At 38.0% G+C, this 23,776-nt stretch overlaps 1 protein-coding gene across 3 annotated transcripts in view; it reads left to right on the top strand.

The window, feature by feature from the left end:
- FNIP2 (folliculin interacting protein 2) overlaps window positions 1-23,776 on the top strand; it is a 152,093-nt gene that overhangs the window by 10,871 nt on the left and 117,446 nt on the right. The window contains exon 1 of one of the 3 annotated variants that reach the window (XM_077139663.1): window positions 468-5,170. The exons of the other annotated variants lie outside the window; for them this stretch is intronic. The gene's annotated coding sequence lies outside the window, so the exon portion shown is untranslated. Of the gene's footprint in view, window positions 1-467; window positions 5,171-23,776 lie in introns of those variants that run through there. 3 annotated transcript variants of the gene reach the window in all.

Genomic DNA, 23,776 nt, shown 5'->3' with positions numbered 1-23,776 from the left:
CCTTGCTTTCCATGTAGAGCTTTTCCCACTGGAAAAACTAATTGAAAAATGGGTTTATGCATCTGACATGTTCTTTAAGAGTACACACCAGACTGACGTATCATTAATGGTAGCCTGCATTGTGTGAGGAAGTGAGCCATGAGTAAACATTTTTCCCAAGCATATCAGGCAATGACTGTTTGCTTTAGAATGGTACACTGAATAAGTTAGTTGCCAGGGCAGAAGGAGGTGGCAGGAACTCCTGGCCCTGCCCAAAGAGGGCGAGATGGATTCCTAGCCACTTGGTTCTTTCTAAGTGTGCAATGCTCCATAGAACCTTCAAACATTGGAAACTGGTCCCTGCCAGAGAGATCTCTTACATTGCTTAATGCCATATGTACTTTAAAATTGTTTATAAATTAAATTATGATTTAATTTTTTCAAGATGATTAATTTTAAATGTACCTTCTAAATTAAACAATATAATATCATATATGCTTAAATATAAGTCTCTCATCTTATACGTCTAACTCCTATTCTCAAAGGCTATCATTATAACAGATTTTTTTTTTGCCTACTTCCAGAAATATTCTTTGCAAATATAAGAAAAAATTCTTTCCTTCACACGAAATGGTGGTTGCCGTACATACTGTTGTATGTTTTGCCAGTGGTTTTCTGGTATTCTTTCTCCAAAGTATGGGCAAGTATTAAAATCACCTAGAGATGTTTAAATACACAGATTGCTCTCTCAGAGATCCTAATTTAATTGGTCTGGGGTGGGTCTTATGTGTCACTCTTTTTTAAATTTTTTTATTGATAAAACTTAACATTCAAACATTCTTAACATACAAATATCCCATACATGGTTTACAGTCGACGGCTCACAATATTGTCACATAGTTGTGTATTCGTTACCATGATCATTTTTTGAACATTTGCATCACTCCTGAAAAAGAAATAAAAAAGAAAAACCATACCCCTTATCCCTCCCTCTCATTGACCACTAGTACTTCCACCTACTCAGTTTATTTTAACCCTTGTTCCTCCTATTGCTTGCTTATTATTATTAACGAACCCAGGTCTCCGGCATTGCTTGCTTATTTTTATTTATTTTTTTGTATGCTGTATGGTGGGTCACATTTCATTCTTTTTCCATGTGAGTATCCTGTTATTGTGGCACCATTTGTTGAATTTTTTGTTTATTTTTGTTTCTTTGTTTGTTTGGGAGGTACATGGGCCAGGAATTGAACCCCAGTCTCCCACATGGCAGGCGAGAATTCTACCACTGAACTACTTGTATACCCCTATTTGTTTATTTTTTATCCATATTTTTAATTCATCCATCCATACCCTAAATAAAAGAAACGTTAGACACAAGGTTTTCACAATCAAACAGTCACATCATAAAAGCTATGTTATTATACAGTCATCTTCAAGAAATAAGGCTACTGGAACTCAGCTCTACAATTTCATGTACTACCCTGTAGTTACTCCAATACGACTCGTAAACTAAAAAAAAAGTATAGCTTTATAATGCCTAAAATAACCTTCAGGATAACCTCTTGACTGTTTGAAATCTCTCAGACACTGACTTTTTATTTTTTCTCATTTCTCTCTTCCCCCTTTTGGTCAAGAAGATTTTCTCAATCCCTTTATGCCGGGTCCTGACCCATCCCAGGAGTTCTGTCTCATGTTTCAGGGAGATTTAAACTCCTGGGAGTCATGTCCCACATAGAGGGGAAGGCAGTAAGTTTACTTACCATGTTGTCTTAGAGAGAGAGACCACATTTGAGCAACAATAGAGGTTCTCTGGGGGTGACTCTTAGACATAATTTTAAGTGGGCTTAGCCTATCCTTTACAGGAATAAGTTTCATAGGGATGAAACTCAAGATCAAGGACTCAGCCTATTGAGTTCGTTGTCTCCCCTGCTTGGGAGAATATCAGGAATTCTCTTAATGGGAAAGTTGAATATTTCCCCCTTTCTCCTCATTCCCCCAAGGGGACTTTGCAAATGCATCCTTACTCGCTGTCCAAGTCACTGTAGAATTTATCAGGGCATTGCACTAACCTGGACAAACCAACAAAATCTCATGCCCTATTCAAGATACCATGTACTTATGTATTAGTCCATATGATTGAGGCTTAATAATATTTGTCTTTTTGTTTCTGACATTTCATTCAACATACAGCTCTTAAGTTTCATACATCTAGTTGCATGTCTCACAACTTCATTCCTTCTTGTGATTCAGTAGTCCATTGTACATATACACAGTAGTTCCCCCTTCCATTCCTCATCTATGTACCTTTAGGTCGCCTCCATTCATTGTGGATCAGGAACACTGCTACCAGAAACTGTGCCACTCTTTATAAAAACAACCCCTAATAATTCTAGTGGGCAGGCAAGCATACTGATTTTAACCAGTCCCCTGGATATTTAGATTATTTTCAGACTTTATTGTTAGAAATGTTGAAGTTCCTGGTTTGAAGATTCTTTTAAAAAAGCTCAAATGTATTTCTAGGATAAGGACCTAGCATGGAATTTCTGCCAAATTGCTCTCCAAAGAGGTTGCACCTGTTGATACTCCCACCAGCAGCATGAGGATGTGACTGTTTGGTGGAAACGATTTAAAGTACGTTAAAGAAACAATACTGGTGGTGGTAAAACAGAGACTGTAGCCTACCTTTAGTTGTTGATCACTCGTGTAGTCCAACATCTGTTCAGATTGTTAAGCTTTTTTGCAATTTCAGTTTGGCAGTGCTTTCTAGACATAAAAATGTTGTTACCCTTTTGACCCAGAAATTTAAAGGAAAAAACTTCTGCATGTGAGGATGTTCAAAAGAAAAGCTTTTGTGCATGTAGATAGATATTCATTAGACCATTATTATAATGATGAAAGAGTAAAAAAGGTTTTTCTGGAATAAGAGTGTTCTCCATGAGGTTAATACTTTAGGCCCAGATTGTGCAGGAGCTTACATGCATTTTTAATTTAGGTGACCCCAAAGAGTATATGGGGGGTCTCCAATCTATACTTTGAAGGTTAATAGAGTAGGGACTGTTAGGAAATCACATTCTTGAGTTCAAATTTGGCCCCCCATCTTACAGTGCAGGGCTTATTAATCTTTCTGAAAGTTTTTTCCCCCCATTTGTAAAGCTTTCTTGCAAGTTTGTTCTGAAGATTAGAGATAAAACTAGAGATAATGTGTAAATTGCACTACATAGTGCTTAGTATATATTAGGTATTCAATAAATGGTGGCTCTTATGATCTCTTAAAGACTTAAATATTAAATGTCTCTCCTCCCCACTCCCCACCCTCCAAATTCCTTCTATTAATTCCATCTCTGGATGATCTCAGAATTGTAGGAAAATGGCATGTAGCTTGTCTTCACCAAAAGATGTGGTACCTTCTCTAAAGGCAGTAGGGAGCCCCTGTAGTTTTCAGTAGCGGATTGGGTGAAGCAACTTTTTCAACAGATACCTTAGCTTAAATTTTGTTGCTGGGATTCAAGTTAGTACAGTTTTACTGATATGATACCAGAAAGCAGGATATATCTGTATTACTTACTCTTAACCCTGACCTCTCTTTTCTCCAGAGTTAAAAAACAAAACTGATACAAATAATAATACCAAGCACCCACTTTTATGGCTTCTCACCCAGCCTGTGGCAAATTCTGTACTTGTTCAACCTACCAGATATAGATATCTCTTTATATCTTAAGTGCTCCATTTTCTCTGAGTAGTTTGTTATAAGAGAGTTTCTTCTGCACCTTGTGAGTTGTCTTGAATCCTCCTTGCCCATCTAGCATGTTATAATAGCTGTTTATGAGAAGAGTTCTTCTCAGAGTTATGTTAAGATAGTGACTGATTGTCAGAGTTGTAGTTTAATCACCGGATCATAACAGATAACTTCCCTGGAGTTAAAGTATTGCCATTGTGTGTTAAGACCTGTGCAACTCTGTTTATTTTAGAAACCTTTATGTATAAGTCACTGGGTCTCTAACTTAATTTCTCACAGAGGTTTACTCACAGATATTTAGGGGGAAAGTACGGTGGTCTTCAAAGATGAGATAACAGGTTCTCTCTACCCCTTGAAAACAAAGTGTTGATACTCTATCGGATAGCATCCCTCTGATTAGAAGACTCCTTTTTCTTCCCGTTTTAGAATTATTTGGAATGTGGGGCTTTGACCAACTCTGCCCTGAATATTGGGGCAAATAGGTCTGATGTCTTCTTTTGCTGTCCGACATTCTCAGAACTGATCCTTTCTTTCCTCAATCAGATCAGTATGATTGATATTCCTGTGTGACCTTATCGGGGAGGGGCAGGAGGTAATTTGACCTACAATGGTTGATGCTTTGGGTGGTCTAAAATCCTCACAACTGGAATTCTCCATCTGGTTCTGTCTGGATCTGGGACCTGGTCCAGATAGTTTACTAGGATTTGAGACTAAGATTTGGTGTCAAAAGTTAGCAAGTAATTAAAGGTTTGTCTTCCACTGCTTTCTCTCTGTATATTTTCCTTGAGGACCTAACTGGTATAGATAAAAGAATGCACAAGAGGCATATTTCAGAGGAAATTTGTACAGGAAGTGAAAGTAGGAGAGAGGGAACTGTAAGCAAAAAGTAAATAATAAAATAATTAGGAATTTATAAAGTAACACTGAGATTTTGAGCCTGGGCAAAATGGGAGAATGGTAGCATAATTCGTGGAAATAGAGAAGTTATAAGGAGAAATGATTTTTTAATAGGGAATATATGTGTGTATATAGATAATATATATATGTTTGGTTTTGTATATCTTGAATTTGAGAGCAGTTGGACACTGTAAGTGGTGATGTTCATTAGGTAGTAGTTGCCAGAGAAGATATCAAGCCAGTATTTGCCAAATGGCCTAGGAAATCCATATTTTGCTCTTCAGACTTTTCTTGCCCCATGTGACTTTTGTCAAAATCTCTTTGTTCTTTCCATACTCGGTATAGGTGCCACCTCTGATTGTCTTTGGTGATTGCCCCAAATGGGCCTGCTGGTCCTTCTGAACTCCCTTGCTGAGCTTAGTGATTCTTTCTTTATGACATTTACCACGTTCTACTAGCTGTTCTATTTATCCGTACCCTTTACCAGATGATGCCTTGAGAGCAAGAAACATTCTATGTATGTCCCTGTTGTGCATAGCATTGACATCCAGTACTTTAGTAAGTGCTCGATAAATATTTGAATACATTAGAACCTATTTACTTTAGTTAGTAATACTAATTAGAAAAATACAAATTTATTAGCTTTTATATGTAAAGTTCCTTTTTGAATTTCTGCATAAATACACCTCTTTGAAGCTGAAGGACATCTCCAAGTGCTGGTACTTCTGAATTTAACAAATTCTGTCTGTGCCTCTTACTGTTTTCCCTCTTTTTGTTCTTTCTTCCCACCTACAAGGTTATCACATTCCTCAGAGACTTAACTCTATAGAGTGATTATTTTATTGTTTTTTAAAAATATAATTTTTAACAGTACGAAGGCAAGGTAATTTTCATTTTGTTTCTGACATCATATCTGATTTTTCAGCAGTTTGTTGGCTTTTTCCCCGCAGTTGATGTATGACTTAAGTAATTCCTTACTTTGGAAGGCCGCTATGCTCACCACTTCCAACAGCCTGCAAACCCTTTCTCTGGGGCAAAGCTTAGAACCTCAGGTCTGTTATAAGAATAGCTTGAATAGCATCCCCACCTAAACTGACTTGACCTTTGCCTGAAATGAAACTTAGTTGCTGCTTATCTGTTTGTACACAGACCCTCAAAAGATCTCACTTGTTTTTTGGTCCTGTCCTTAACGAGTGTCTCACCCACATCCGTTATGAGAATGTTAAGTTCAGTTTTTACACTGAGCATTGAAAGGCCATTCTGTTTATGTTCTCCTTCCAGAGAACCATTTGTTTATCTCTGTTTTTGTTTTCTGGAGAAAGTTCTCTATTTATGATAAATAGTCTAGGTTTCTGCTGGTTTACCTCATAAAAACAAGTGACCAAATACTTGTGTGCTAATGTAATTCATATAGTAAAATTTTTAGTGGTATATGAGAATCAGATGAATAAAGGAGAACTTGTTTTTTTAGAAATGGCCATAGTTTAAAACCAAAAACCAAAAACCTAGGTTTAGGGTGGTGCGACGGTGACTCTGGCAGAATGTCTGCCATGCCAGAGACCCAGGTTCAAATCCCAGTGCCTGCCCATGCAAAATAAAAAACAAAAAAACCTAGGTGTACTAGTGCAAAGATAACATGCTTTTGTAGTCTGAAGGGGTTATTGGACGTTGGTTCTTGACATTTGGATTTTGTGGATATCAGTTTTGAAATAAGTGGACTCAGCAGGGCTTGAAAATGTTTATTTTACCCATAAATTGTGGCTGTCCTTGTATGGTAATGAGAGTTGATAGTAGCTTTTATTTTCCAAAAAGCACAGCCTCGTTTGGGAAGAGGCTCCTATTGGCTTCTGCAGCTTTCTTCATTCTGTGAGATCTTGCTTCTTATTTCCGAGAAAAGTAATGACAAGATAACCAGAGTCAGAGGTATTGAGATTTCAATCTCTTGGGGTTTCTTTTTCTGCTTAATCGTGATTCTCTCTTCATGATGCTGTACCTTAAAGTTGCCACTTTAATTGGTTTAGATGAAGTAATTTCTGGGAGGGGTGAGTTTAGGAAACACTAGGGAGAGATTATTTTCTGAGTCTTTTTCGCTTTGCAAGGCCCTAAGGTTTCTCTTAATCCCTAAATACTGTAATTTTGAATTTTGTGTTTGGAACAGAAGCACCACCTGTGACTCTGGGTGTCTGCAGCAGTCTCCTAACCATCTAGGAGCAGGTGACCAGGGATTGAAGACTCTCACTCTTATCTCTTGTTGAGAAAATTTGGAATATTCCCTGCCCCCCATGAGTACAGTTAGCCAAAGGCCCTTTTAATGGAATCATTTCTCTTCCTTGGCAAAGACAAAGAAAGATTTGTTTAGCTTATGAAGTGTAGTGGTGATAGTTTCAGAGCTGAAGTGAACCATGCTGTAGGTTTTGGATGGTGAAGTTCAGAATCATTTGATGTACAAAAAGACATTTTTTTCCTCGGTTTTCTTTTCCAAAAATCGTGTTGAGGGAAGTACTTATTGGTTAAATGTGCTATTGTATGATAAAGACCAATATTTCAGAAAAAGTATGATTGATAAGGTGGATTCAACTGTAATAGCTCATGTTTATATGTGTTTTATTTTCCAAAGCTGTTTTGTTTATTTTTACAGAATAGGAAAACAGAGGCTCATTAGCCATGGTCACAGAGTTACACAGGGTGGGGCTGGGTCTGGAACACAGTCCTTTTGATTCCTGCATTGCATTTCAGCTAGTTGTTAGCCCTATGAGTAGAGCAAATTCCCTTGTTTTACACTTATTGAAAAATAAAAAATGGTTATCACCTAACATGCTGGAGACCTGGGTTCGATTCCCAAAGCCTGCCCATGCCAAAATATAAAAATTAAAAAATATTACCCAGCTATAGCTAAAATACCTCTTCTTTAGTTTTAAAATCATCATAAACCTATATATTTTTGCAGGCCGTTGAAAGTTTGTGTTATTTTTATTAGACTTGTGCTCGTTCTGGAACTGAGATGTGTGGAACCATGCCATTGGAGCTCAAGTCAAGTCCATACTCCTTCAGTTGGCTGGAAAGATTCTTCATGGACCCTGTCCCTGTCTCATCTCTTCCTGCTCATTCCTCACTCCAGTCAAAGTGATCTTTTCTCAGTTTCTCAAATAATTCTGAGTTATCCCATTGTATAGGTTTCTTTGTCCTTGAATTTGCATCTTCCCAAACTCCTTTAACTTTACCCACTTCCATCTAGTGTGGTTGTGCTGGTTTGAATCTAGTATGTATCCCAGAAAAGCCACGTTTTAATCCTGAGCTAAGCTTGTGAAAGCAGCTATTTCTTTTAATCTGACTCAAGAATGTGTGCTGGAAACTTTTGATTAGATTATCTCCATAGAGGTGTGGCGTGCCCAATTATGGGTATAACCTTTGATTAGATGGAGATGTGACTCCACCCATTGCAGGTAGTTCTTGATTAGTTTCCTGGAGTCTTTAAAAGGGGAGACATTTTGGAGAAATGACAGAAGCCTCAGAGCCAACAAACTCCAGAGCATAGCGGACATAGAAGCCAACACTTGGAGAACAGAAACACGGATGTTTGAAGATGCTTAGAGCCCAGCAGGCATTGCCGTGAGATGTTAAGCAAGCTAGAACCGGGAGAGAGCCAAGGGAAGCCAAGAGATGAAAGCCAGCCCTGGAGAACAACGTGCTGAACCATCACAGGAACAGAGGCTGAAGGCAACGGAGCCCAGGAGCAAGGGACCAGCAGATGCCAGCCACATGACTACTCAGCTGATAGAGGTATTCCTGACCCATCAGCCGTTCTTGAATAAAGGTAACCTATCATTGGCGCCTTAATTTGGATACTTTCACTTCCTTAGAACTGTAAATTTCTAACTTATTAAATTCCCCTTTTTAAAAGCCCTTCCATTGCTTTTATATCGCATTCTCGCAGCTAGCAAACTAACACAGTGGTTAAGATGGACATGGACTCTGGCACTGAACTTCAGATTTCATATCCCATCCTCATCACGTAATTAAAAGCTGTATGATCCTGAACTAGTTACTTAGCTGTTCTGTGCTGTAGTTTGTGAGGAATAATAGTAACCATCTCATGGCGTGGTTAAAGGGGTTTGTTTTTGCGAAGTGATTAGAATAGTATCTCACACCTAGTTCATACTCATACTCCCTCTGATAACTTGAAGCCTTTGCTGATACTATTCCTATTCCCTAGCAGACTAGAAAGGTCTGCTCTTTTCTTTCTCAAACACAGTTATTGCACTTAGCACCTTATCCTGCTGTATTGTTATTGCCTATGCATGACTCTGTCACCCCACCATGAGGACGGGGTGATTACGCTATGTCTGTATTGTTCACTTCAGGGCATAGCACCTGGCACATATAGACACTCAAGAAATTTTGAATAAATGAATAAAAAGAAGAACTCAGTTCACATTGTAAGCTTATGTCTTTGGCCTCGGCTTTCTTTCCTTTGTGAAGATATTTTTACTTTTCATTTGGGGATTTTGATGGGCTAATTTTAGGAGAAATATGGGACAATGAAGAAGGGAGATGTGCTGGTTTGAAACTGTTATGTACCCCAGAAAAGCCATGTCCTTTTCCTAATCCAATCTTATGAGCCAGATCTATTGTTTAGGGTGGAAACCTTTGATTGGATTGTTTCCATGGAGATTGATGCACCCATTTGTGGGTGAGACCTTTTGATTAGATTGAAATGTGACTCTGCCTATTCAAGGTGGGTCTTGATTAGTTTACTAGAGTCCTTTAAAAGGGGAAATATTTTGAGGAAGCTTAGATGCTTGGAGTGCCAACACAGAGCCCAGATGCAGACAAGACCCATGTGTTTGGAGATGCAGAAAGAAAATGTCCCCAAAGAAGCTATTTGAAACCGATAGCCAAAGACCCCAGGAGGCACCAACCTTGTGCCTTCCCAGCTGACAGAGGTGTTCTGGACTCATTGGACTTTTTTGAGTAAAGGTATTGTTCTCTGGATACCTTAGTTTGGACACTTTTATAGCCCTGTAACGTAAACTTGCAACTGAATAAATCCCTTTATAAGAGCTCTTCCATGTCTGGTATATTGCATTCCAATAGCATTAGCAAACCAATTCAGGAGATGACAGAAAAGATCATCTTCTAGTTTAGCTGAGGTGCCCTTATGGAAGCTTTTGGAGTTGTAACACATTATTGCTTAGTGTGATTCATTCCCCTGTTGGGAGAAGAGGCTGTATATATGGCAAGACCTCTAGAAAAGTTGATCCATTCTTTAAGAAAAGGTAAATACAGGCTCCACGTAGAATCGACAGGCTCAATGGCATGAGGGATGCCAGTGTTAATGTCTATTGGAAATGTGTATTTAATCTAATAGTTGTCACAGCCTCCCTGCCCACAGCTCTCTAAACCCACGCTCACAGGATTTCCTGGCATTCAGTTTTTGTTGGCAGTCAGGTATGCTATGGCCATAATGTAGTAGGAGAAGCCACTTGACTTTTTCACCTCATTTGCTTTATCTTTAGTCAAGAATAAAAACAACGTAAAAGGAAAAGCTTATGGGGAAAGTAATATAGTTTCTGACTAAATGTAATGGAGTTTGTCCACCCTCCCTCCATTTCAGAGTTGGTGGGAACCTGGCTAGTCCTAATAATTTGGTGAAGGTGTTCTGGGTGAAAATAATGCCTTCCCTTAAGGGACAGGGAGAAGAGACTTGCTGTGCTTCTGTGACTGTCTTGTTCAAAGCCTTTAAAGGTTTGGAGAGTAGTGGAAGAGTGACCCTAGTAATGAATTATTTTAGAATCTGTTGGATTTTCAAGGAGCAGTAGTAACAAGCAAAGATTCACTGACTTTCACAGCAGTATGATTTGAAAACAAGTTCCATTTCTTGTACCTGATATTGCTTTCCTACATATTCACTTTGTTCAATCTAATCCACCCTAATAGAATAATGACAGTGAATTTAGTGAGCACTGACTGTACCAGGCTCTGCCCTAAGCAGTCTCCATATAGTGCCAGTGTAAATTTTAGTACTTACAGTTTGTTTCTATAGTCTTTCCTTTTTCTCACCAAAAAAGGTGCAGTAGGAAATACAGCAGTTAAGAGTGTATGTGTGTGTGCGTTTTGGGTTTGAGTCTCACCTCTTCTTCTTACTAGTTCTAAGAAGTTGGGCCAGTTTTCTTTCTGCCTCAATCTCTTCATATCTGTAAAATGGGGATAGTCAGTATACCTGTTAGATAAGATAGTGAAAGTAAGGCATTGTGCTGAGCTCCTGGTAAACTCAGCTATGTTAGCTAAATAACTAAATAATTTATGATGCTGTGTTCTGCTTGTGTACCTTTTTGATTGGTGTCCAGTGTAATTTACCCAAATCTTTCACAGCATTTCCTTTTTGGCCCATACTGGGAAGATAACCAGGTTTCATTTGCCAGTGATACAGATAATGTTGCTGTCATCTACCACTGAGATGTAACCTGGACTGTAAAATACCTTGCCGTTGGTATTTTATTTCTTTGTTAAGTTAGAAGAAATTGAAACAGTTTCTCCACAACAGGAAGTGATGATGCCTCATTGAGTTTCCCAGAGCAAGAGGGGACCTCCGTGGATTTGTGGTGTCTCAGTTACTTCAGATTATTCTTCTTTATGTTACATGTTACTCCAACAACTGCTCCTCGTCCTCTTGATTTTTAAGTAATCTTCTGCCATCTCCTTCCCCCTTGCCCTGTGCCTCAATCTGAGAGCCTCTAAAAGACTAGGATTGGTGTGTGCACATGCATGCACATGTGTATCTGTCATAATGGCAGAGCACTTACATTTGGAAGGCATTTTCCCATAATTAAGATTTTTGAGGAGCTCCCATTTATTTATTTCTTTCTTCAGTGCTCTTGCTTTAGGTTTAAGGTCCATAAAACTGCCTCCAATTGTAAGATTCATAAGATATCTCCCAACATTTTCCTCTAACTGTTTTATGGTCTTAGACCTAATGTTTAGATCTTTGATCCATTTTGAGTTAACTTTTGTATAGGGTGTGAGATACGGGTCCTCTTTCATTCTTTTGCATATGGATATCCAGTTCTCTAGGCACCATTTATTGAAGAGACTGTTCTATCCCAGGTGAGTTGGCTTGACTGCCTTATCAAAGATCAAATGTCCATAGATGAGAGGGTCTATATCTGATCACTCTATTCGATTCCATTGGTCGATATATCTATCTTTATGCCAATACCATGCTGTTTTGACCACTGTGGCTTCATAATATGCCTTAAAGTCTGGCAGCGTGAGACCTCCAGCTTCGTTTTTTTTCCTCAAGATGTTTTTAGCAATTCGGGGCACCCTGCCCTTCCAGATAAATTTGCTTATTGGTTTTTCTGTTTCTGAAAAAGAAGTTGTTGGGATTTTGATTGGTATTGCATTGAATCTGTAAATCAATTTAGGTAGGATTGACATCTTAACTATATTTAGTCTTCCAATCCATGAACACGGTATGCCCTTCCATCTATTTAGGTCTTCTGTGATTTCTTTTAACAGTTTTTTGTAGTTTTCTTTGTATAGATCTTTTGTCTCTTTAGTTAAATTTATTCCTAAGTATTTTATTCTTTTAGTTGCAATTGTAAATGGAATTTGTTTCTTGATTTCCCCGTCAGCTTGTTCATTGCTAGTGTATAGAAACACTACAGATTTTTGAATGTTGATCTTGTAACGTGCTATTTTGCTGTACTCATTTATTAGCTCTAGTAGTTTTGTTGTGAATTTTTCTGGGTTTTCGACGTATAGTATCATATCGTCTGCAAACAGTGATAGTTTTACTTCTTCCTTTCCAATTTTGATGCCTTGTATTTCTTTTTCTTGTCTAATTGCTCTGGCTAGAACCTCCAACACGATGTTGAATAATAGTGGTGATAATGGACATCCTTGTCTTGTTCCTGATCTTAGGGGGTAAGATTTTTTTTATGAAGGATGGTTCATTTATTTATTTGAACAGTGACTATATTTTTCCTTTCACTTAGCACTTCCTTAGGTTATCTTCTCATTTGAAGATTTAGATACTAAATATATTTTTTAATCTTTTGTTATTTGTGCTCATACTTTAAAATATACTCAGTTTCTTTCCGTTTTACCTGCAGATGATTTTCTAAAAATAAAAACCAGGAAATTATGATTAGAACTTGTTGACCAACTTTCTGAAAATCTGACTCAATGGACAGGAGAGGGATGAGGGTAAAGAAGTAGGTGGAAGAAGAGAAGGGGGCAACAGTAAATAAGAAGGTGGAGTTTTTGCTGATAGGAATTTGTGGTTTCTTCTTAAACACTCTCAGGCAGCATTGCCCCCAGTCTCTTTATTTTTCATTTTTAATTTTAAGTATCTACAAACACAGCAGACTTTAGGTGTTTCTTCTGCATTGAGAACCTTGAAAGAGCTTTCATGCTGTTATCTTTTGTGATACCAGGAATTCTAACAGTCACAACCAACCACTTGTTGAGATGCAGGAAATTCTTTCTTGGCATGTCATCGCTTTCTGTGTTCTTACAGAGTGTAATGCCTCTTTGCCTGGACTGTCAATAGTAGCCCTCTGTGTTTCATTTCCCACATGTTTTTTGTTTTGTTTATAATAAAAAACAAGGGCTATGTAAATCTATAATCTTGAATTCATTACATGCCTTGTGGAAGGCTCTCAAATAGGTGAAAGGTAGGGAGTATGGAGCATCAAGTGATGAAGTAATATCCCTGAGGAGATGAGAGACAATGAGATCCAGAGCTCAGAGTCTATCTAGTTTTGTTTTTAGACTAGTAGAAGCAAACCTTTATCCCATAGAAGGAGGCAAAGGTGAATGTGGGTTGATTCTGGATAATAAACATTCACTAAGTGACTTCTATATGTCAAGCAATATACTAGTTTCTGGTAACAAGTGGAGGAAAAAGATGTGATTCTGTTTTCAAGGAGCTTATGTTAAGTAGAGGAAATGAACACACAAAAACTACATTAGGAGCCAAGTACAATGGACGTACTGTGCAGCACTCAGTGCCTTAGAGTGGAGAAGGTGAAGGGCAGCTTGATCCTGGAATGGGTTTTTGGGGCCATTCCAACTGAAGGACATAGGAGTGAGGAATCGAAATGATGATTAGTGGGGTGTTCTAGTTTGCTAGCTGCCAGAATGCAACACACCAGCGACAGATTGGCTTTTAATAAAAGGGGATTTATTTCATTAGTTCTTCAGAAGAAAGGCAGCTAACTTTCAGCTGAGGTTCTTTCTTACCAGGGAAGGCACAGGGTGATCTCTGCTGGTCTTCTCTTCAGGCCTCTGGATTCCAACAACTTTCCCTGGGGTGATTTCTTTCTCCATCTCCAAAGGCCTGGGCCAAGCTGCGTGCGAGAGCTGAGATGAGGTATGCTGAGCTGCTCTACGTTGTGCTCTCTCATTTAAGCACCAGCCAGTTAAATCAAACATCATTCTTTGCAGCAGGCATACCTCCTAGCCAACTGCAGATTTAATGAGCAACGAATGAGGTTCATGTACCATTGGTTCATGTCCACAGCAACAGAACTAGGTATGTTCACCTGGCCAAGTTGACACCTGAACCTAACTACCACATGGGGTGTACAAGATAAAGAAGTGAAATTAGGATGAGTTTAATAAAGGAAGAGATGTCAAGGGACTGAAAGATTATGTAAGGCCAGAGAGCAGTTTTGGAAGGAATAAGATAGCTGCAAGGGTAGGAGATTGTAGCTAAAGTCATCTTGGAAGATGGGTGAGGTTAGAAATCAAGGCTGTTAAGGCAAAGAACAGCACATTTGTTGTTGGCTAGGCCATTCACTGACATTGAGCTCCAAGGGCACAATATAGTGATACGTATGTCATAGGGCCCAGAGATCTAATAGACATTTACTGGGTGAAGCTGTGTGTGCAAGTTTCTAGAGATTCCAAGAACCTTGAGACACACTCCAAGAATCTTACCAGTCCAAGTGTAAAACCATGTATGAAGAGGCCTATGCAAAGTATCAGAATGAGAGACAAGGTTCTTTACTGTTCAAAATATAATACAACGTTCGGTTTATAAGTTGTTCTGCCTTTCTTCCCCTCTTATGCCATGGTAAAGACACAGAGAGAAAGCAATAAGATTTGTTTACCGACTGGATTTGGAGAGAAGAGGGAAGGGGAGGGAGGAATGAATGGTCAAGAGTTGTTCTGTTGTTCTATAGAGAGTTAGACTGGCATTATACCTTCCGAGTTTTCTTTATTCTTGCTTGATGCCCATAATTCTTCAATTTTCACTTCACCTGTCATGTCATTTTCATTATTATGGCATTTGAGATCAGTGAATGTGCTTCATCTTGCACTGAAACTATGGTTTTATAAAAAAGGGTAATGATTCTTCTCAGTTCTATTTGTATAGGGCATGATGGAAGGGACCAGCTTCTTTTTGACTGTAACGACTTTCCCACTGGTCCCAGGTTATATTTTGTATCTTTTCGCGTCAGTCATGGTGAAGGGGTTTGTAGGTAGAACAGAGGCAAATCAAACACATATCCCACCACTGTAGTTTTTTTTTAAGAGTTCTCTAGAGTTCTGTTACCCATTCTGATGGTCACTAATGACATGTGGCTAGTGAGCATTTGAAATGAGGCTAGTTTGAATTCAGACGTTCTCTAAGTGTAAAAGTCACAGTAGTTGTCTGAGTATGGAGAAAAGGAAAAATGATTCATTCATTAATAATATTTTATGTTGATTGCATGTGGATGATATTTCGTGTATATTGGATAAAATAAAATAAATTATTAAAATGAATTTCACCTATTTCTTTTTGCCTTTTAAAAATGTGGTTTAAAAAATGTGGCTACTAGAAAATTTAAAATTACATATGTGGCTCACATTATATTTCTATTGTTTGCCACCACTCCCATTGAATTATTCCAAGGAATATTTGAAAATGACTGTATTAGATGGTTTTACCTCTAAAGACCAAATTCTTGAGTCAGTTGTATTTGTAATGCCATTGAAGTTGCTAGTGTACTGGGATGTCACTCTAATAAACAAAAGGAGTACTGTCTTAAGTACCTGAAATTCCCTCCAGTAAGAAAAGTTCTCCTTAGAGAAGAGTTTCTCTTTCCTTAGAAATTCTGTAGTAATAAATAAAATGAAACCAACGTTCACCACAATTCTAATATACCATAACTGAATCCCTTTAAGAATCAATATCAGGGTTAACATTAGCTTGTGTTCTGAGTTAATCAAATACAGTTAGATGTTTAAACGTGTAACTATTTTTCGAGGAACATCTGAATCTATGTCACACTGAGCCTTAGTTTAATGAGGTTTTGTTGTCCTTGAGAGTGCCTATTTTCAGAACTTAGGTGAAGGGCTATTCTCAAGGCAGCCTGAGTAAATACGACAGAAAAGAGGTTAGTTTGAAAGGTGCTAATTTAAGAACCTACTAAATGCCTTCTCTCTGCTCCATGCTAGCTTAGCCGCACAAACAAAACATACAAGAAATTAAAGACATGATCCATGTCCTCAGGAAACTCATCGTGGTTCAGGGTTCATAATGGGAACTCCAACCTTCTGATGTATGTGATGAGGTACAGGAAGAGATTAATACCTTACAATTGCAGTTACAGTTAAAAATTTTGAAAATTATTTATTTTACTAAAAATGGGAATTCAGGCTTACCTTGAATAAACCACTTCCACACGTGTTCCTCTAAAGGAACTGTGCACATATCCTGCAGCTGTTCTTCCTACATTGTGACCGAGGGCAGTGTGTAAGATACAGGGACTTTTGTTCTATGATGCATAGCCAAAGAGAAAAGTTGAACCATGGTTATAGCGGCAGTTCTTTGCTATAAAAAACAACTAGAGAATACTTTGGAGGTATGTTATATAGGGCCCATTTTTCCTTCCCATTATAGATGTTGAAAGGTCTTTAGAAAAGGGCCATTGTTGAACGTTTTCACAGAACAGATGGCCCCTGGTTTGGGTCCTGAAAGAGCTTAGAAGATTCAGCTTGAAGAGTTAGATGGTCATTTTAGGACGGGGAAATTGGTGTGAGTGAAGGCATACTACACAGGGGGTTAAAGGGGGATTTATCAGTGGAAAAAAAGTCATATATTCATTTGGAAGTTAATTATTTTATCGATATAATTTTTTAGCTTTTTCACTAATTTGTTCTAGAGTTTATTGTTCCTAAGGGACTTGACATTGAGTCTACTTTACAGTGCTTGATTGCTTAGAGTTCCAGAGAACTGGCCATGTTTTGTTTTTTTTAATTTTTAAATTTTTAAAAAAATATAACAACAAATTAACACATTCTTAACTTACGATCATTCTGTTCTGCATATATAATCAGTAATTCACAATATCATCACATAGTTGCATAGTCATCATCATGACCATTTCTTAGAACATTTACATTAATTCAGAAAAAGAAATAAAAAGACAACAGAAAAAAATTCATACATACCATACCCTTTACCCCCTCCCTTTCATTGATCACTAGCACTTCCCTCCCTTTCATTGATCACTAGCATTTCAATCTAAATTTATTTTACATTTGTTCCCCCTATTACTTATTTTTATTCCATATGTTTTACTCGTCTGTTGACAAGGTAGATGAAAGGAGCAACAGACACAAGGTTTTCACAATCACACATCACGCTGTGAAAGCTTTATCATTATATAGTCATCTTCAAGAGAAATGGCTACTGGAACACAGCTATGTTTTCAGGCAATTCCCTCCAGCCTCTCCATTACATCTTGACTAACAAGGTGATACCTATTTAATGCCTAAGAATAACCTCCAGGATAACCTCTTAACTCTGGAATCTCTCAGCTATTGACACTTTATTTTGTCTCATTTCACTCTTCCCCCTTTTGGTTGAGAAGGTTTTCTCAATCCCTTGATGCTGAGTCTCAGCTCATTCTAGGATTTCTGTCCCACGTTGCCAAGAAGGTCCTCACCCCTGGGAGTCATGTCCCACGTAGACAGGGGGAGGGCAGTGAGTTTGCTTGTTGTGTTGTCTGGAGAGAGAGTTGGCCATGATTTTTTTGTCTTCTTTCTCTTCCTGGTTCTGTTGATTTCCAGCTTCTGGCTGCTCCCCTGGCTTCTTCCTCTGTGGTCTTCTCCATAAATGACAGGGATTAAGACCAGTTCTGAGTCCGCCCACACCTTTAGTGAAGTAACCTCATCAAAAGGTCCTATTTGCAATGGATTCTACTCACACAGGAATGGGTTAAGATTAAGAATATATTATTCTGGGGTATGTAATGCCAAGCCACACCAGGAGGTAACTAACTTTCTGGAGTAAAATCATTTGCCAGATGTCATTGTGGCCAGAGTTATTTATCTTGGCTTCATGTTGAAAAAATAAAATGCAGTCATCTATGAGTTTAGCAACTCATAGGACAGTATCTTGGGACTCATGTATGTAAAAAAAAATAACAGCATATTTGTCTAGAGCTTTACAGCTCTTCACATGCTTATAATTGACTTTTTCACCAGCCCAGTAAGATAGGTAAAGGAAGTTATCATCATCACTCATTTATTTACAGCTGAGGAAATTGAGATTCAGGGAAGCTGAGTCTTTCTTTAGAGTCATGGGGTTAGTGAATGACTGGACCAGAGCTAGATATAGCCCTTGCCACTGAGGCCAGACTTCTTTTCCCTGGTATGACACCGTCTCTCAGCCGAGACCCTGCTGACAGTGACTGCTAATCTGGTTGCTGGCATCTCCTGAGTTCCTAGTACTCAGCCTTGTCATGAGGAACTGACTCAGAGAAATGAGAGTCTGCTGATTCAGATCTGAATGCCTTTTTCCCAGCCTCTCACTTCCCAGCTTTCTCTTCATAAATGGTTTCTATGAACTCCCAAGCAGATTTCTTAGGTTTTGTATCTCTTGGAGCTTTCTTCAAGCTCTTTAGGGTCGTTTTTACTTAATTTGCCAGCAATAAACTTATTATATAGGAGGTTTTTATTTTTAGCCAACTTATGGTAAATATCACTCTTACTGCCTATTAAATCAAAACAGAAAGAGAACAGCAGAAAAGCATCTTTTATCACTAAATTATCTCTTTAACCTCTATGTAGATTTTCTTGGATAATTCTCCTTAACTTTTGTATTTCATTATGTACGTTGACTACAGGCATACCTCGGAGATATTGTGGGTTGGGTTCTAGCACTGCAATAAAGTGAATATCACAGTAAAGCAATTCGCTTCAATTTTTTGGTTTACCAGGGCATATAAAAGTTATGTTTGTACTATACTGTAGTCTATTTTTCTTTTTTTATTGTGAAAAATAACATATATACAAAAAAGCAATAAATTTCAAAGCTAACAGCAACAATTAGTTGTAGAACAGATTTCAAAGTTTAGTGTGAGTTACAGTTCCACAATTGTAGGTTTTTACTTCTGGCTTTTCCAAGACACTAGAGACTAAAAGAAATACCTATATTATGATTCAGCAGTCATACTCATTTGTAACTCGACTTCTCCTTTGCTCTTTCTCGAAATCTTTAGGGGTATTTGGGCACTGCCCATTCTCACTTTTTCATGTTGGAAAGGGCTCTTGAGAATATGAAATAGGAAGATGGAACTAGTCGTGGTTCTGGAGAGGCTGGCCCCTCTGGGTTTCAGGACTTTATGTGGCCTAGGAACCCATCTGGAGATTGTAGGTTTCTGGAGAATAACTATAGAGCGTGTAACCTTTTGTACTGTAGTCTTTTAAGTGTGCAGTAGCATTATATCTGAAAAAAAAAAAAAAGGACATACCTTAATTAAAATGTGGGGCAGAGGCATGAAGCGGGCACATGCTGTTGGAAAAATGGGGCGAAAGATTTGCTGAAAGTCAGGTTGCCACAAACCTTCAATTTGTAAAAGATTACTGCAAAGAGCAAAAAAGTGAGTGCAGTAAGACAAGGTATGCCTGTATTCCTTTGAATGGATTTTGTAGCAGGCCAAGACTGAGTGGGATGCCAGTAAGGAGGTTATGTGATAGTCGGGTGATTTTCTGATGGAGGCTGCCATATCCCCCATTGGCAGGAGTCAGGAGGGAGCCGGGAGCATCATGTGCTCCAGATAAAACTTCTTCCCCTGCTTTTATATCATCGGTGGTGAGTAAAGAGAGAGAAGTAGTATTCTGAATATGTCTGACCAGTCCTTTTTCCACCCCTTCTACCCTAATGATGCTAACAGCTTCATCATACCATCACCATATCTGCCTTCAGAAAGTTAGCATTAGTTTCACTTTTCCTCTTTATCTCATTTACACCCGTTTACCTTAGTTACCACAAGAAGCCTAAGGTTTCCAGGTGTTTTCTCATCCCCTAGTCTTTACTCGCCATATAGCTGGATTAGACACACCTCTTCTCCTTACTCCGTATTTTCTACTACCGTATCTTCTGCTTTAGTATTTACCATTCATTTTGGAATACCAAATACTTTACAAACTTTTGGTCCCTATTCTGCCACCCTGGTGTCAGCTTCATGAAGGGATTTTGTTCAGTGTTGTTCATGTATCATCAGCATCTGGGGTGGGGTTGAGCACATCAGATATTTGAAAGGATGAATGAATTGTATCCTAATTCTGTTGACAGCATATTTTAAAGGCAGATTCATAAATTATTTTGCAAAACCAGTCTCATACCTTTATGAATTGTAGAAGAGGGCCAAATGCTTTTTATTTTGTTTATTCCCATTGGTGGCTTAATTATTTCATTACAACACAGATTAATAAATCCCAGAATTATCCCAAGGGCTATAATAGTTACAATAATAGTGTTTTTTGTCTGAAATCGTCTTTAAAAATACTTTCATCTATAGTAATTTGATTGATTATTTATTCCTCTGTGAAATAGGTAGTTGTATCCCCATGTTAGTAATGTTTTTTTAAAAAAACTTATGAATGTTTAAAAATGTTATAAATTTTTTTAAAAAGAGAGAGATATCTTTTCATGAAAATGCTTTTCTCTAGGAAAACTCAGAGGCCATTCTACTATCTTGCCCCTAATAAATTTAAAATCTGAGGAACAAGGAAAGAGGAGCATACATAAAAAATAGAAGAGTTAAAAAATAACCAGAGTATTGCCTCTGGCTGTGCCTTCCACCCCACCCCACCCCCCACCATTAGGCTAATTAAGTGCTTACAAGGTTTGCTGGGGTCAGATGTGATTGGACTGGGGACAGGAAAAACCTAGTATCTGCAGCTGTTAAACAACATTTTAAAGTAATGGAGAGAGCATCTAGGTAGGAGTTAGAAGCCTAACATAGTGTGTGATGCAGGTATGTAGTTTACCTGAATGGCATATGGAAAGGTGCAGAACTACGAGAAGATTTATCACAGAGGCCGCAGCACTTGGCCAAGGTGGCTGAAGCGTCACTTGTGACTTTGGGAATGTGAGCTCCTGCTTCTTAATACTGACAGCTTCTTAAGACTTTATTTTACCTGTGTACAGCTCCAGTTCAGTAATCCAGGCTCCATCTGCTGTGAAACATGAACAGAAACATTTATGTATCCAAATGGAAGGGAGACAGGAGATAACAGAGTTCACCACTAGGTGTTTTTCCAGTTCATTTTTATGAATGATACAACTTGGTAAGAATAGTGATGGTTTTTATGGGGAGAACAGGAGCACTGAAAACTGGCAGTACTAAAGCGAACTGTTTTCAATCAAGTAGGAAAAGTGAACAAATGTGTTGGATGAGAATTTCTGGAACTTTTTTCAGACAGTGTCCACGTTACTTTGTAACCATGTGCACTGATCATTTTGCAGAGAATGAAAGACCTGTGAATGATTCCAGAGATGATGGCTATGACCCATTTAAGTCAGCTTCCAATTTCTTAAGCAAGTCCGAACGACTGATACCTTTGCTAAGGTCCAAATGCTAGTGATAGACTGGCTTAAAGTCAGAGTTAAACTTTAAAAGCTGGACTTTGTAATATTTTGTCACTACTGTGTTTCTAACTTTTGAGGGAAATAATCATGTAACTGTTATTAATTTCAGTGACACATGGGGATGGATTATAAAATTTGTGCATAAGGAAAATGATTGTAGATTGAGGTCTGATATTAGGACCTTAAAAAGATAATCAAAATCTTTATCTAAATCATACCCAGTGATCTTGCTGGTTCCAAAAAGGGTGAATCATTTTACTGAGACAAGAAGATAAGTAATGTCCTTCTCATGGGTGGGGAATTACACTGTAAAACCTCAAAACCTTGAGTTAGCAGACCTGGCCTAGCAGACTCTTTTTTCACATTAAAGTTTAAATATGAAATAGTTACAGCCACAGCTTTATTCCTCTTCTCTTCAGGGTCACAGTTTCATTTACTAGGTTGAGAATCCTCCAAAATCTTATCTTTCTTTTTCTTACCTTTATAGTATCAGCATATTTGTACTTGGTCAGATAAGTTTTGCAATGCGCTTTTTAGTTAAAAAAGGTTTAATGTGTGTGGCTTAAAAAGCCCTCATTGTTATGCATATTTCATTCTACTTACCACTAAGGCTCCAAATAAAGGGAAATTGTGGAGTTTTGTTTTTAATTACATATTTAAAAGGAATATACACCTACAACTTTATACTTTTGCTGACTTGTATAAATATTAACGATAGCAATTATGTTGACAGAAAAATAGTGTTGGGAGAATTGTACTCTTACAGGGTGAGTGCTTTGCTTTTCCTTTCAGCTGTCTGAGAATGTTTTGATTCTGGCAATTCTCTTACAATAAAATCTGCAGAATTGTTAAAGAATAAAGAAATCAATTGATCATTACTGGTTTGACAGTAGGAGTTAAAAAAAAATAAACGAATTTTACCCATTGTTTGTAAATAATGAATTTTTATTTCTGAAAAATTGGAACAAATAGAAGAATAAAAAGATATCTTTAGTCTTGCATTCAAAATCATTCTGATATTTCTAACTTTTTTGGTTTTGGTTTTTAAAAAGCATACTTGTTATCAAAATACATGAACAAATTTGTATCTTGTCCCTTTTACTTAACACTGTAACAATGTTTTTCCTGTGCTTTACAGATTTCATGAAGATATGTCGTTGATTCATTCATTCTTTCACATACTGACTACTGTCTATGTGGGTGGTGCTGAATGCTTTGCCTTTCAGAGTATGGAGATATAGGAAAGGAAAAGAACCTAGATTCTAATTAGAAATTGCAGATAGTTCTGAATGTTCATGTAACTTTTTCTCAGTCTGAAAGCTGAGTTGTCTCTAGGTAGTTCTTCATTTTTTGGCAAAGCAGTAACATTAGTTGATCCTGTTGTTCATTTCAGCTGTTTTTGTATGGATTTAAAAAAATGATTCCAATTTTTAAAGAAAAGGTAAAAACAACCACTTTGCTTAGGAGTCTGTCCTTTCTCTGTAGTCTGATCTGGGCAGGGTCAAGAGTGAGAGCAGGACAGGTGTCCTGGTAGGCTGCTGGTGCACCTAGTTCCAGGACAGGGATTGTTTACAGTAGGGCAGAGTTCATGGCAAGGTGTCCAGTGAGGACTTAGTCACCCAGAATTCACATGACTTCGCCTCACAGAGGCAAAGGATTGAATTAGTGAGAAGCTAGATATTTTCAGTGGTGTGGGGTTCAAGATGCAGGGGAATCCATTGGACTAATTTATTAGTCCATGATATCAAACCACCTCCTTAACCTCTTCTTAAATCTCTTCACAAATGGCTGGTTACAGATCTGCACTTCTTGGCAGAATACTGTATGAGTGGTGTGGATTTAAATTCTGGCACTGCCACTGGCAAGTTACATATCTTGGGCGAGTTCTTAAACCTTTCTGTGCTTCATTTTCCTGAACTGTGAAATGGAGATATTAGTACTCCCTACTTCCTGGAATTAAGTGAAACAGAACAATGCCTGGCACATAGAATAAGCACTGATAAATCTATCTAGCTATTACCCGCCTTCTTTTATGGGACTTGATGATAATTTCCCAAATTTCCTGAGTGCTGAGCTTGTCAGATATCTTTAAATGACATTAGGGCATGTATGTTATTTTCTAATTGCACGTTGGACTGGTATTGTGAGGGTGGACTACTGCTTATTAATCTATGAGCTATTCGTAGTCACATTTCTGAAAACAGCCAAGTATTGACAGACCAGGACCTAATCCTGGATCTGTTCCCAAGGCCCTTTCTCTTAAAGCGAACTGCTTCAGAAGAGCTTGC

Source organism: Tamandua tetradactyla, chromosome 22 (genome assembly GCF_023851605.1).
Source record: "Tamandua tetradactyla isolate mTamTet1 chromosome 22, mTamTet1.pri, whole genome shotgun sequence".
Lineage (NCBI taxonomy): Eukaryota > Metazoa > Chordata > Mammalia > Pilosa > Myrmecophagidae > Tamandua > Tamandua tetradactyla.
This window is presented reverse-complemented; position numbering and strand designations above follow the sequence as displayed.